The following is a 13,017-nucleotide window of genomic DNA, read 5'->3' as shown; positions in this document are numbered from 1 at the left end:
AAACTATTTAATTTCTCACTTTGGGGGAAGTTGTATTCGTAAATTTTATAGTTCAGTTCAAGTTTATAAAACCATTAATTCTCATGTCCCCTCGTTGATTAAAAAAAATATGTAGAATGAAGTTTTGAGTATAAAACTTGCTTACTCGGAAATTTAATTACGGATATATTTTTCATAACTTATTTCCATGGTGTCTTTCTGTATTATATCTCTCAAGAAACGTGTGTGAGGATTTTTTATACATGGGAAATTGCACGCTATCATTTATATAAGAAACAAGGAAACTTTCAAATGTATTGCCTAATTTACTTCTTACTGAGTGTTTGCCAAAACATTGTGCACACTTACGAAGACGTCAAAAATAATATAGAAATAAAGCCATGAAAGTACATTTTCATACTCAAAAAGAACTAAAAAGATAAGGTTTTAAGAGAGGAGTAGGCCTATATATTAATTTTTTCTCAAAAGCAAACATCCTAAATTTGATATTTACAGTCTTGAAATGTTATCGAGGATAACTTAGCGAGTAATGTTAGAATGAAATAAAAAAAAATATTCTGCAAAAGCAACATTTCACATTTTGAGTTATTCTTTAGTAACGATAATGTAACACGAAGGATATTTGAGTATTTGACAAGGGCGGATGGAAGTTTTTCCTCTTCGGTTGTTTTTAGTATGACATTAAATGCCATCCATTCAAGGTTATAATCTCATGATATTATCACAACTGATTCAATTTTATAATCATCAAAACAATGTTTTATATAAATCGTTCTTCTTTCAATTTTCAATGTCGTACAAAAATCCCTGGATTCTGGTCATGTTTGACCTTGGCATTAGGAATAATGGTGATCAGAAAAGTACCATTGATTGTGTACTGTGTAACCAAAAGCAATATAAAAATTAAATAAAAAGATAATTGTAAATTTCAGACCACGGAGGTAAAAGAATAAAAAAAATCCTGAAACAGGTAAGACAATAAACAATTCTCGAAACAGAGGTAAAGGAATAAACAATTCTTGGAACAGAGGTAAAAGAATGAATGATTCCTGAAACAGAGGTAAAACAATACCCAATTCTTATAACAGCGGTAAAGGAATAAACAATTCTTGGAACAGAGGTAAAAGAATGAATGATTCCTGAAACAGAGGTAAAACAATACCCAATTCTTATAACAGCGGTAAAGGAATAAACAATTCTTGGTACAGAGGTAAATGAATAAATAATTCCTGAAACAGAGGTAAAACAATGGGAGGTATTCATAAAAATGAAGGATATCCTTGTAAGCATAAGGTAGAAGTACAAGGTAATTCTCTGAAGCAAAAGGTAGAAGTATAAGCAAATCTTTCTTTCCATATTCATAATGATTACCTTTTACTCGCGAGGATATCCTCCAAGCAGAAGTAAAAGGTTGACTCGTGTTTCGGGAGCGCTTAGTTACATGTTGGAACTTGTAAGATTTCATTTGTGCTGTCAAGATAAGAAAGAGTTTAGTATTTATAATACGTATTTAATGCCCTGTTTTTACTTGTATTTAATTAAGTTTACGCATCAGAAAGAACACAGACGCCGCCGCGCCTTTCCCAAAGCCTCGCTGGCGACATCTATCCCCCACCCCTTGCATTAGAAGTTCTTTGACCTCTTTTTAGCTCCCACACCCCTTGCATTAGAAGTTCTTTGACCTCTTTTTAGCTCCCCACCCCTTGCATTAGAAGTTCTTTGACCTCTTTTTAGCTCGCACACCCCTTGCATTAGAAGTTCTTTGACCTCTTTTTAGCTCCCCCACCCCTTGCATTAGAAGTTCTTTGACCTCTTTTTAGCTCGCACACCCCTTGCATTAGAAGTTCTTTGACCTCTTTTTAGCTCCCCCACCCCTTGCATTAGAAGTTCTTTGACCTCTTTTTAGCTCCCCCACCCCTTGCATTGGAAGTTCTTTGACCTCTTTTTAGCTCCCCCACCCCTTGCATTAGAAGTTCTTTGACCTCTTTTTAGCTCCCCCACCCCTTGCATTAGAAGTTCTTTGACCTCTTTTTAGCTTTCCCAGCCCTTGCATTAGAAGTTCTTTGACCTCTTTTTAGCTTCCACACCCCTTGCATTAGAAGTTCTTTGACCTCTTTTTAGCTCCCACACCCCTTGCATTAGAAGTTCTTTGACCTCTTTTTAGCTCTCACACCCCTTGCATTAGAAGTTCTCTGACCTCTTTTTAGCTTCCACACCCCTTGCATTAGAAGTTCTTTGACCTCTTTTTAGCTCCCACACCCCTTGCATTTGAAGTTCTTTGACCTCTTTTTAGCTCCCACACCCCTTGCATTTGAAGTTCTTTGACCTCTTTTTAGCTTCCACACCCCTTGCATTAGAAGTTCTTTGACCTCTTTTTAGCTCCCACACCCCTTGCATTAGAAGTGCTTTGACCTCTTTTTAGCTCCCACACCCCTTGCATTAGAAGTGCTTTGACCTCTTTTTAGCGCCCACACCCCTTGCATTAGAAGTTCTTTGACCTCTTTTTAGCTTCCACACCCCTTGCATTAGAAGTTCTTTGACCTCTTTTTAGCTCCCACACCCCTTGCATTAGAAGTGCTTTGACCTCTTTTTAGCTCCCACACCCCTTGCATTAGAAGTTCTTTGACCTCTTTTTAGCTCCCACACCCCTTGCATTAGAAGTTCTTTGACCTCTTTTTAGCTTCCACACCCCTTGCATTGGAAGTTCTTTGACCTCTTTTTAGCTCCCACACCCCTTGCATTTGAAGTTCTTTGACCTCTTTTTATTTCCCACACCCCTTGCATTTGAAGTTCTTTGACCTCTTTTTAGCTCCCACACCCCTTGCATTAGAAGTTCTTTGACCTCTTTTTAGCTTCCACACCCCTTGCATTAGAAGTTCTTTGACCTCTTTTTATCTCCCACACCCCTTGCATTAGAAGTGCTTTGACCTCTTTTTAGCTCCCACACCCCTTGCATTAGAAGTTCTTTGACCTCTTTTTAGCTCCCACACCCCTTGCATTAGAAGTTTTTTGACCTCTTTTTACCTCCCCCACCCCTTGCATTAGAAGTTCTCTGACCTCTTTTTAGCTCCCCCACCCCTTGCATTAGAAGTTCTTTGACCTCTTTTTAGTTCCCACACCCCTTGCATTAGAAGTTCTTTGACCTCTTTTTAGCTCCCCACCCCTTGCATTAGAAGTTCTTTGACCTCTTTTTAGCTCCCCACCCCTTGCATTAGAAGTTCTTTGACCTCTTTTTAGCTCCCCCACCCGTTGCATTAGAAGTTCTTTGACCTCTTTTCAGCTCCCCCACCCGTTGCATTAGAAGTTCTTTGACCTCTTTTTAGCTCCCCACCCCTTGCATTAGAAGTTCTTTGACCGCTTTTTAGCTCTCCCACCCCTAGCATTAGAAGTTCTTTGACCTCTTTTTAGCTTCCACACCCCTTGCATTAGAAGTTCTTTGACCTCTTTTTAGCTCCCCCACCCCTTGCATTAGAAGTTCTTTGAACTCTTTTTAGCTCCCCCACCCCTTGCATTAGAAGTGCTTTGACCTCTTTTTAGCTCCCCCACCCGTTGCATTAGAAGTTCTTTGACCTCTTTTTAGCTCCCACATCCCTTGCATTAGAAGTTCTTTGACCTCTTTTTAGCTCCCCACCCCTTGCATTAGAAGTTCTTTGACCTCTTTTTAGCTCCCCCACCCCTTGCATTAGAAGTTCTTTGACCTCTTTTTAGCTTCCCCACCCCTTGCATTAGAAGTTCTTTGACCTCTTTTTAGCTCCCACACCCCTTGCATTAGAAGTTCTTTGACCTCTTTTTAGCTCCCACACCCCTTGCATTAGAAGTTCTTTGACCTCTTTTTAGCTCGCACACCCCTTGCATTAGAAGTTCTTTGACCTCTTTTTAGCTCCCACACCCCTTGCATTAGAAGTACTTTGACCTCTTTTTAGCTCCCCCACCCCTTGCATTAGAAGTTCTTTGACCTCTTTTTAGCTTTCCCAGCCCTTGCATTAGAAGTTCTTTGACCTCTTTTTAGCTCCCCCACCCCTTGCATTAGAAGCTCTTTGACCTCTTTTTAGCTCCCACACTCCTTGCATTAGAAGTTCTTTGACCTCTTATTAGCTCTCACACCCCTTGCATTAGAAGTTCTTTGACTTCTTTTTAGCTTTCCCAGCCCTTGCATTAGAAGTTCTTTGACCTCTTTTTACCTCCCCCACCCCTTGCATTAGAAGTTCTTTGACCTCTTTTTAGCTCCCCCACCCCTTGCATTAGAAGTTCTTTGACCTCTTTTTAGCTCCCCCACCCCTTGCATTAGAAGTTCTTTGACCTCTTTTTAGCTTTTCCACTCCTTGCATTAGAAGTTCTTTGACCTCTTTTTAGCTCGCACACCCCTTGCATTAGAAGTTCTTTGACCTCTTTTTAGCTTTCCCAGCCCTTGCATTAGAAGTTCTTTGACCTCTTTTTAGCTCCCCCACCCCTTGCATTAGAAGTCCTTTGACCTCTTTTTAGCTCCCCCACCCCTTGCATTAGAAGTTCTTTGACCTCTTTTTAGCTCCCCCACCCCTTGCATTAGAAGTTCTTTGACCTCTTTTTAGCTTCCCCACCCCTTGCATTAGAAGTTCTTTGACCTCTTTTTAGCTCTCACACCCCTTGCATTAGAAGTTCTTTGACCTCTTTTTAGCTTTCCCAGCCCTTGCATTTGAAGTTCTTTGACCTCTTTTTAGCTCCCACACCCCTTGCATTAGAAGTTCTTTGACCTCTTTTTAGCTCCCCCACCCCTTGCATTAGAAGTTCTTTGACCTCTTTTTAGCTTTCCCAGCCCTTGCATTAGAAGTTCTTTGACCTCTATTTAGCTTCCCCACCCCTTGCATTAGAAGTTCTTTGACCTCTTTTTAGCTCCCACACCCCTTGCATTAGAAGTTCTCTGACCTCTTTTTAGCTTCCACACCCCTTGCATTAGAAGTTTTTTGACCTCTTTTTAGCTCGTACACCCCTTGCATTAGAAGTTCTTTGACCTCTCTCTTTAGCTCCCACACTTCTAGTATTAGAAGTTCTTTGACATATATTTCTAGGTTCCATACTTTTAGCATTAATGGGTCTTCGATCTATATTTTGAGGTGCCTTACTTCTAGTATTAGAGGCTCTCTATTTTTAGGTGTCTTACCTCTGGCATTAGAGGCTCCTCTTCGCTGTTCTCTCCTGTCTTCTAGTTTTCAAGATCTTCTTTCATTAGATTATCTGTTTCTTTCGAGATTTAATTGTCTCTTTTCCTTAGTTCGTCAGTGTTCTAGATTTCAAAAGATATTTCAGTGCTGCGAGTCCTCACTTCGTCAGATTCCTCAGGGAAATCGAAGGCATTTATTCTTTACCTATCTGGGCAATGAGTAAAGAGATGAATACTATCGATTTCTCCGCATACACTATCATGCCAAAGTAAATGACGAGCAACATGATATATTTACCAATGTCGTCTGGATATGTTCTTACTTCAGTGGCGAATTTTGGGACAAACCTGTTGAAGAACTACTCGTCACTCACCGTTCAGTTAAACCATTCTGCCTCCATCCTCATTCCCCGTAATCCGTTTTTGCACCGATACAAAGCCTCGCACATTTTCCGAGAGTCTCCTTTAATAAGACATCGTCGCAAAAGCCCAAGCAAAGGATCCTTCAAGGCGCATACTTTATGATCTTCAAAGCTCAGCTGCCAACGGAAGATCCCGTGTCCTTCTATAGGTCGGGCGATATAAAACGAACGATCGGCAACTTCGACAACAACCAAAACCATCTGTAGTTGATGGTGTTCCGAAAACGTAACACATAATTCTTACCGGCAGCTTCCTATTCCGCCAGAACGCGATCTCTGTGAGTTAAGTGAAATCCTTCTCCCAGTCATCAACTAATTTCCTCTTACTCCTATTGACGCGCAATTCTTTCGTTAGATTTCGCCAGCTACATACAGATCATGTGAGGTGTTGCAGGCTACGTTTGAAAAAAATGAAGATCATGTCTTCAGAAGTCACTTGAAGCTCGGGGAGGAGTTGTTCAGCACTGCTCCTGGAAATTTCAGTTCTGGAGTCATTCAGAAATCCATGTTAAGTATACGGCTATGTCCTTCGAAGACTTTTGGAAATTCGGGAAAGTTTTCTTCCGAAACCGTTCTGAGATTCCATTCTGGAGGCATTCAGAATTCCATGCTAAGTCTATGGCTATTTTTTCTGAAGCCATTTGGAAATACGGGAAAGTTTTCTTCCGATACCGTTCTGAGATTCCGTTCTGGAGGCATTCAGAATTCCATGCTAAGTCTATGACTATTTCTTCTGAAGCCATTTGGAAATCCGAGAAGATTTTCTTCCGAATTCTTTAGGACTCGCGAAAAATTCCATTCTTGTTTTATAACAACAAAAACAACAACAACGATAATAATAATGATAATGAAATAATAATAATAATAATAATAGTAATAGTAATAATAATAATAATAATAATAATGATAATAATCATAATAATAATAATAATAATAATAATAATAATAATAATAATAATAATAATAATAATAATAATAATAAACTACGTGATTTGATTTATGGATTTGAGTTGAAAGGTTTTGAAGACGCTAAACGCTCAACTTTGCCGTTTGAAGGAACTTTAAGATATCCGGACGAAGGGCGAAGGGTAATTGAGGTTTAAAGCAAACCGAATTGAAATAGTTGAATTCAGCTAAATTATTTCATGTTTGGGATTTAGAACAATCTATTTCTGGTACGAATCGATATATATATATATATATATATATATATATATATATATATATATATATATATATATATATATATATATATATATATATATATATATATATGTGTGTGTGTGTGTGTGTGTGTGTGTATACATGCATGTATATAAGCTTTTGCAGTATATGAATATTCTGTGTATATATTTATATTTATACGATGTATATATACATATATATACATATACATGATATATACATACATATAGATATATATATATATATATATATATATATATATATATATATATATATATACATACATATACTGTATAATATATATATATATATATATATATATATATATATATATATATATATATATATATATATATCTATATAAACTATATTTATATATTATATGAATACGGTATATTTGCATGTACTGTACACACACACACACACACACACACACACATATATATATATATATATATATATATATATATATATATATATATATATACATATATATATATATATATATATATATATATACATACATACATGCATACATACATACATATATACTATTTGTACATACATACATCCCTAAATACGGCAGCCTTCGTATTCTCCCAACTGTTTATACATGCAAAAGCAAATGTAAAATGCGTATCACCAAGTTATGGCTTAACCTTGATATTTCATCGAGATTCCAGGTGTGGACAAGATATCTGTCCGCAAGCCACTGTACATTTTGTTCTTCAAAAACGGAATAACATCTTGAAATCAGGATCAAGTGTGGGTAAACGGGGCATGTATTGTTTAACATGCCTCACATCCACAAAATCTGCCATCGTGCTGAAAATCGGACAGAACAACCTTTCTCTTCGAACTGCAGTCTGCTACTGACCAGACTCAGCTTTTTCGAAGCATATGCTCTTTATATAAAGTAAAGGGTCTTCTTTATGTATAACCATTTACTTTTATGTGATTATAAGGATATGCTTTTGCTCTAAAAGTAGAAGCCTTTGCTTGAAATGTTTATGAATACAAGTAGAAGGATTTCCTTCATATTTTGCAAATATAAGCATATCATTTCTTTATGAATACCGCCCAATAACCAATTCTTGGAGTAGAGGCAAAATACAAACAATTCTTGGAACAGAGGTAAACAATTAAGCAATTCTTGGAACAAAGATAAAAGAATAAACACATCTTTGAAAACGTGTGAAAATAGATAATTCTTAGAACAGAGATAGAAGAATAAACTAGTCTTGGAGCAGAGGTAAAGAATAGATAATTCTTAGAACAGAGGTAAAGGAATGAAGAATCCTCAAAGCAGAGGGATAAGAGGAAAGAATTCTCAGAACAGAGGCAGAAAAATAAATAATTCTTGGAGCTGAGGTAAAAGTTTATTCTTTAATATGAAAAAAAAAAATTCTTGGAAAACCAAAGGAGACTCTGAGATGACAAAATAAATCAAGACAGATTATATTTAGATTTATAAAGATTAGAGAAAAATTGGAGGAATAAATATCACATACATAGAAAACAAAATTTTCGGAATTAAGAGAGAAAGAAACTAAATGACAATATAATGGGTAATAGAGAAAATCTACTTGATGCTTGTGACGGGCCGAGAGAAGGTTATAACTCAAAGGCGGGATGCAATCAACTGAGTAACTTTATTAAAGAACACTCTCCTTTATATACAAAATCTCAAGGCAACAGGAATTTTCATGTTCGAGAAACAGACAATGTTAGAGAGGAAAAACGCAGACATGTTTATTCTGGTTCTTTTCAGTGCGAGGGAAGAGCGCAGATACAAGCATAATATATACAAAATAATTTATGTACGATCGTATGACACACGGTTGGTACATGCTACACGTCGAGGAAGAGGAAGTAAACCCAAAGAGAATTAAGAGAACGTTTTGATACTTCATTGAGAATAGACAGAATGGATACAAAGCTCGTGGAAAAAGCGATAATAACTAAAAGATATAAATAACATAATGGTTATATATACAAAACAATTATTAACAATGAGATAGGTACTGATACAGAGAGACGGTTCTATTCATATATCACAGAGTGACCAGAAAAGAAAAACATTTGGAGTCGTTACGTTAAAAAAAACGTATAGGGGATGTAAACCAATAGCTTCGACAAACATATTGTGAAAAATATTTACGGGAAATGAAAGAAAAACATGATAGAATATGCGACAAGGAGCTTCGCATAGGCTTTCACAAGGAGAATAAAAGGGAACTTAAAAATACTTTGTAAATGTATTTAAGGAAGCTACAGAAAAAAAAATAGAAAAGCAGATGATTGCCAAAATTCGTTACAGGCGGCTTAATTTGCAATAGTCCGTATCTTGCCAGATGAGCCAGCCAATCTAAAAAAAAAAAAGAAAAAAAAAACCTTTGATTATTGAAAAGGGAAAATTAGTAGAAATAATGATGACATACATGATAGTAATGTCATCATAAGGCTTGCAAATATCTATTTAGGAGATAGTGTAGAACCATAAGTCATTTTAGAAAAAAATGGTAATAGAGATAATTATTAGGAATGAGACCTGGAGATAACTACTAAATATATTTCTAGTAATAACTTAATTATAAAAAAAAGCTACAGATTGAAGTCATTGGTTATAAAAGTGAATAACATATGAGAGTGGATTCATTATTTATAAATAATGACCTGATATTTGTCCAGAGTATAGAAGATACAATTAAAAAGAAATCTTTACAAAACAGAAGGAATATGATAATCTATAGTAAGAAATATATAAACCCCAATATAATAGAAGGAAATAGAAGTAGCAAAATCAATAAAAACTCAGGAAGGATATTAATTGAAAGCATAAGTCATTTCGAAGAATGTAAAGAAATTAATGAAAGCCCAAAATTATGAATATATAACTTGTTCAATTTGGCAACAGCTTTAGACAGATTAGGTTACTAATTGGGAAAATATTATTTTGGAAGACTGCATCAATGTTATCATTTTCGCATGAAGTAGATATTATCGAATATAAGGATGGTTATGAACCAACCGTGTGTCACACGATCGTACATAAATTATTTTGTATATATTATGATTGTATCTGCGCTCTTCCCTCGCACTAAAAAGAACCAGAATAAACATGTCTGCGTGTTTCCTCTCTAACATTGTCTGTCTCTCGAACATGTAATTTCCTGTTGCCTTTAGGTTTTGTATTTAAAGGAGAGTTCTTTAATAAAGTTACTCACTTGATTGCATCCTGCATTTGAGTCATAACCTTTCTCTCGGCTGTCACAGTTATAAAAGCTTTACAGATATTGGACAATTATATATTTAGAGCAGCAATCGAGAGCCCATATTATTATTATTATTATTATTATTATTATTATTATTATTATTATTATTATTATCATCATTATTATTATTATTATTATTATTACTTGCTAAGCTACAACCCTAGTTGGAAAAGCAGGAGGCTATAAGGCCAAGGGCTCCAAAATGGAAAATAACCCAGTGAGGAAAAGAAATAAGGAAATAAATAAACTACAAAAAAAAATGAACAATGAACATGAAATCTTTTAAGAACCGTAGCAACATTAAATAGATCTTTCATATGTAAACTATAAGAACTTGAAAAAAAAAAACAAGAAGAAGAAAAATAGGATAGAATATTGTGCCCGAGTATACTCTCAAGCAAGAGAACTTTAACCCAAGGCAGGGGAAGACCATGGTACAAAGGCTGTGACATTACAGCAATCTGTCCTAAGGTCAGTTGGAGCATCTTTATGAAAAGATAGATACACCAAGAATTAAATCATGTTTGCAAAACATATACAGGAAAGTGGAAGAATTAATAACTCAAGGTTTAAAACAATTCTTCGAAAATTAAATAAAGCTTTTCCCTTCAAATAAACCAATATAGGAAAATATTAGATACATTCTTAGAGAAAATAGACTTATTTATTAACAAACTCAGAGAAGAAATCGGTAGTTAACACTGATATGTGAAAAGGAAAAAACGTAAGGAATAAAAAGAATCAAAGTTATACAAAGTATATAAATACACGATTAGTGAAATGATTACGTGCTCTTGTCGTATCTAATTCCCTTTGTAGGAAAGTTATCATGAATATATTATTTCTACATTAACAGGCTGTATTGGACTTAATATTAAAAACCATAAGACTGGTATGTGTAGAAATGGCATAAAATGTTACTTTAAATGTAATTAAGGAAAGTGAGGGGATATGAGGGAAGTGAGAATAACTTACAAGGAGAAAATCGATTGTATGTAGTCTAAGAAAATAAAGGAGATGAGGAAAATATTGAGTTGCTTGATAGGGTCACGATGACAGCAGGGAGTGTTTGTGACTTTAAGAGGGTAGGTAAAGGAAATGGAAATAGTAGGTTTTGGGATTACGAAGTAAAAGGTTTGGTGAAGAAAATAATTTATTATTTGAGGTGTAGTTGCCTGATAAAAGGGGAAAACGGTGTGTTCGTAAATGATGATAGACATTGTAGTCAAGAATAAAGGGAGAGAAAATTGCAGAAATAAAAACAGAAGGGAGAAGGTAAACAACAGTTGTTCAAAGAAGTAAATGCAGAGATGAAGGTTAATGAGCAAGTGGTGCCTACATAGCATTTATTGCTTTTTCGATAGAATTAATATTTTGTAAATTTTGTTAAATGTGAAGGATAGAATTGAGGTTGAGTTGAGAGATGCAAAATGGGGAAGGTCTCATGAAAGGCTAAAGATGCCTTAGGAAATGTGTTTTGGGGACATAAGAAAGATAGTTAAAAAGTTGAAGAAAGAATAAAAAACACCAGAAATTAGTGTTAAAATCCAGTGGTAAAAGCGCGACTGAGTTGCTGACCAGGGTTAGTAAGGTATGTCATCTGATTTAGGAAAAGGTTCTCTAGATGAACTAGCGGAAGGAATAATTGTTCCACTATATAAAGGCGATGAAGGTGATTTAAAAATTATAACTTGCAGCAGATGTTTTTTATGTTGAACAGGCTGACATAAGTCTTTTTATAGTTTATATATGAAATATCTGTTTTGATGTTGTTACTGTTATTAAAATATTATATTTCAATGGTTCATTATATCTCTTATCGTTTATTTATTTCCTCATTTCCTTTCCTCACTGGGATATTTTTCCCTTTTGGATTCCTTAGGCTCTTAGCATCTTGCATTTCCATTTAGGGTTGCAACTTAGCTAGTAATAATAATAAAAATAATAATAATAATAATAATAATAATAATAATAACAATAATGATAATAATAATAATAATAATAATAATAATAATAATAATAATAATAATAATAATAATAATAATAATAATAATAATGATAATAATTGTAATAATAATAATGATAATAATAATAATACCAGATTAGAATTAAAGCAGTACTACCCTGCACGTAATACTAGGGTCTGCAGTTAATTTTAACAGTCATGCATTCTCCATCATAAGGGTCAATGCTACACAGTATTCTAGAAGTTTCATTTCAGCTATAACTAGATTGTGAAATAATCTTAATTATCAGGAAGTTGAATCTGAAATTCAGAAGTTCAAACTTGCAGTATATGTTTTTTATGTTGAACATATTATATATGACATCTATTTTAACGTTCTTATTACACTTAAGACATTTTAGCATATTAATTATTCAGTGATTATCTTGTAGTTTATTTATTTCCTTATTTCTTTTCCTCACTGGGCTAGTTTTTTTTTTTTTTTTTTTTTTTTTTTTTTTTTTTTTTTTTTTGAGCCCTTAGGCTTTTAGCATCCTACTTTTCCAACTAAGGTTCTAGCTTTACCCATAATAATAATAATAATAATAATAATAATAATAATAATAATAATAATAATAATAATAATAATAATAATAATAATAAAATGGTAGTAATAATAATAATAACAATAATAATAATAATAATAATAATAATAATAATAATAATAATGATTATAAAAATAATAACAACAACAACAACAACAACAACAATAATAATAATAATAATAATAATAATAATAATAATAATAATAATAATAAAAGAAGGACTAATATTGGAAGATCAGTATACGTTTCAACAAGGAAGAGGGTGTAGATATAGTGTTTTCTTTAAAGCAGTTTATGAAACGTTTGAAATAAAAACTTTTATGTAGACTTACATGGATCTAGGAAAAAAAAAGCCCCATGGCAGGATCGATAAAGATTTTAATTGGATACCAGTCGACCAATCAGCGAAGAGATTCACTCGACGTCATTTTTAAATATTGTATGACCA

Source organism: Palaemon carinicauda, chromosome 3, assembly GCF_036898095.1.
Source record: "Palaemon carinicauda isolate YSFRI2023 chromosome 3, ASM3689809v2, whole genome shotgun sequence".
NCBI lineage: Eukaryota > Metazoa > Arthropoda > Malacostraca > Decapoda > Palaemonidae > Palaemon > Palaemon carinicauda.
This window is presented reverse-complemented; position numbering follows the sequence as displayed.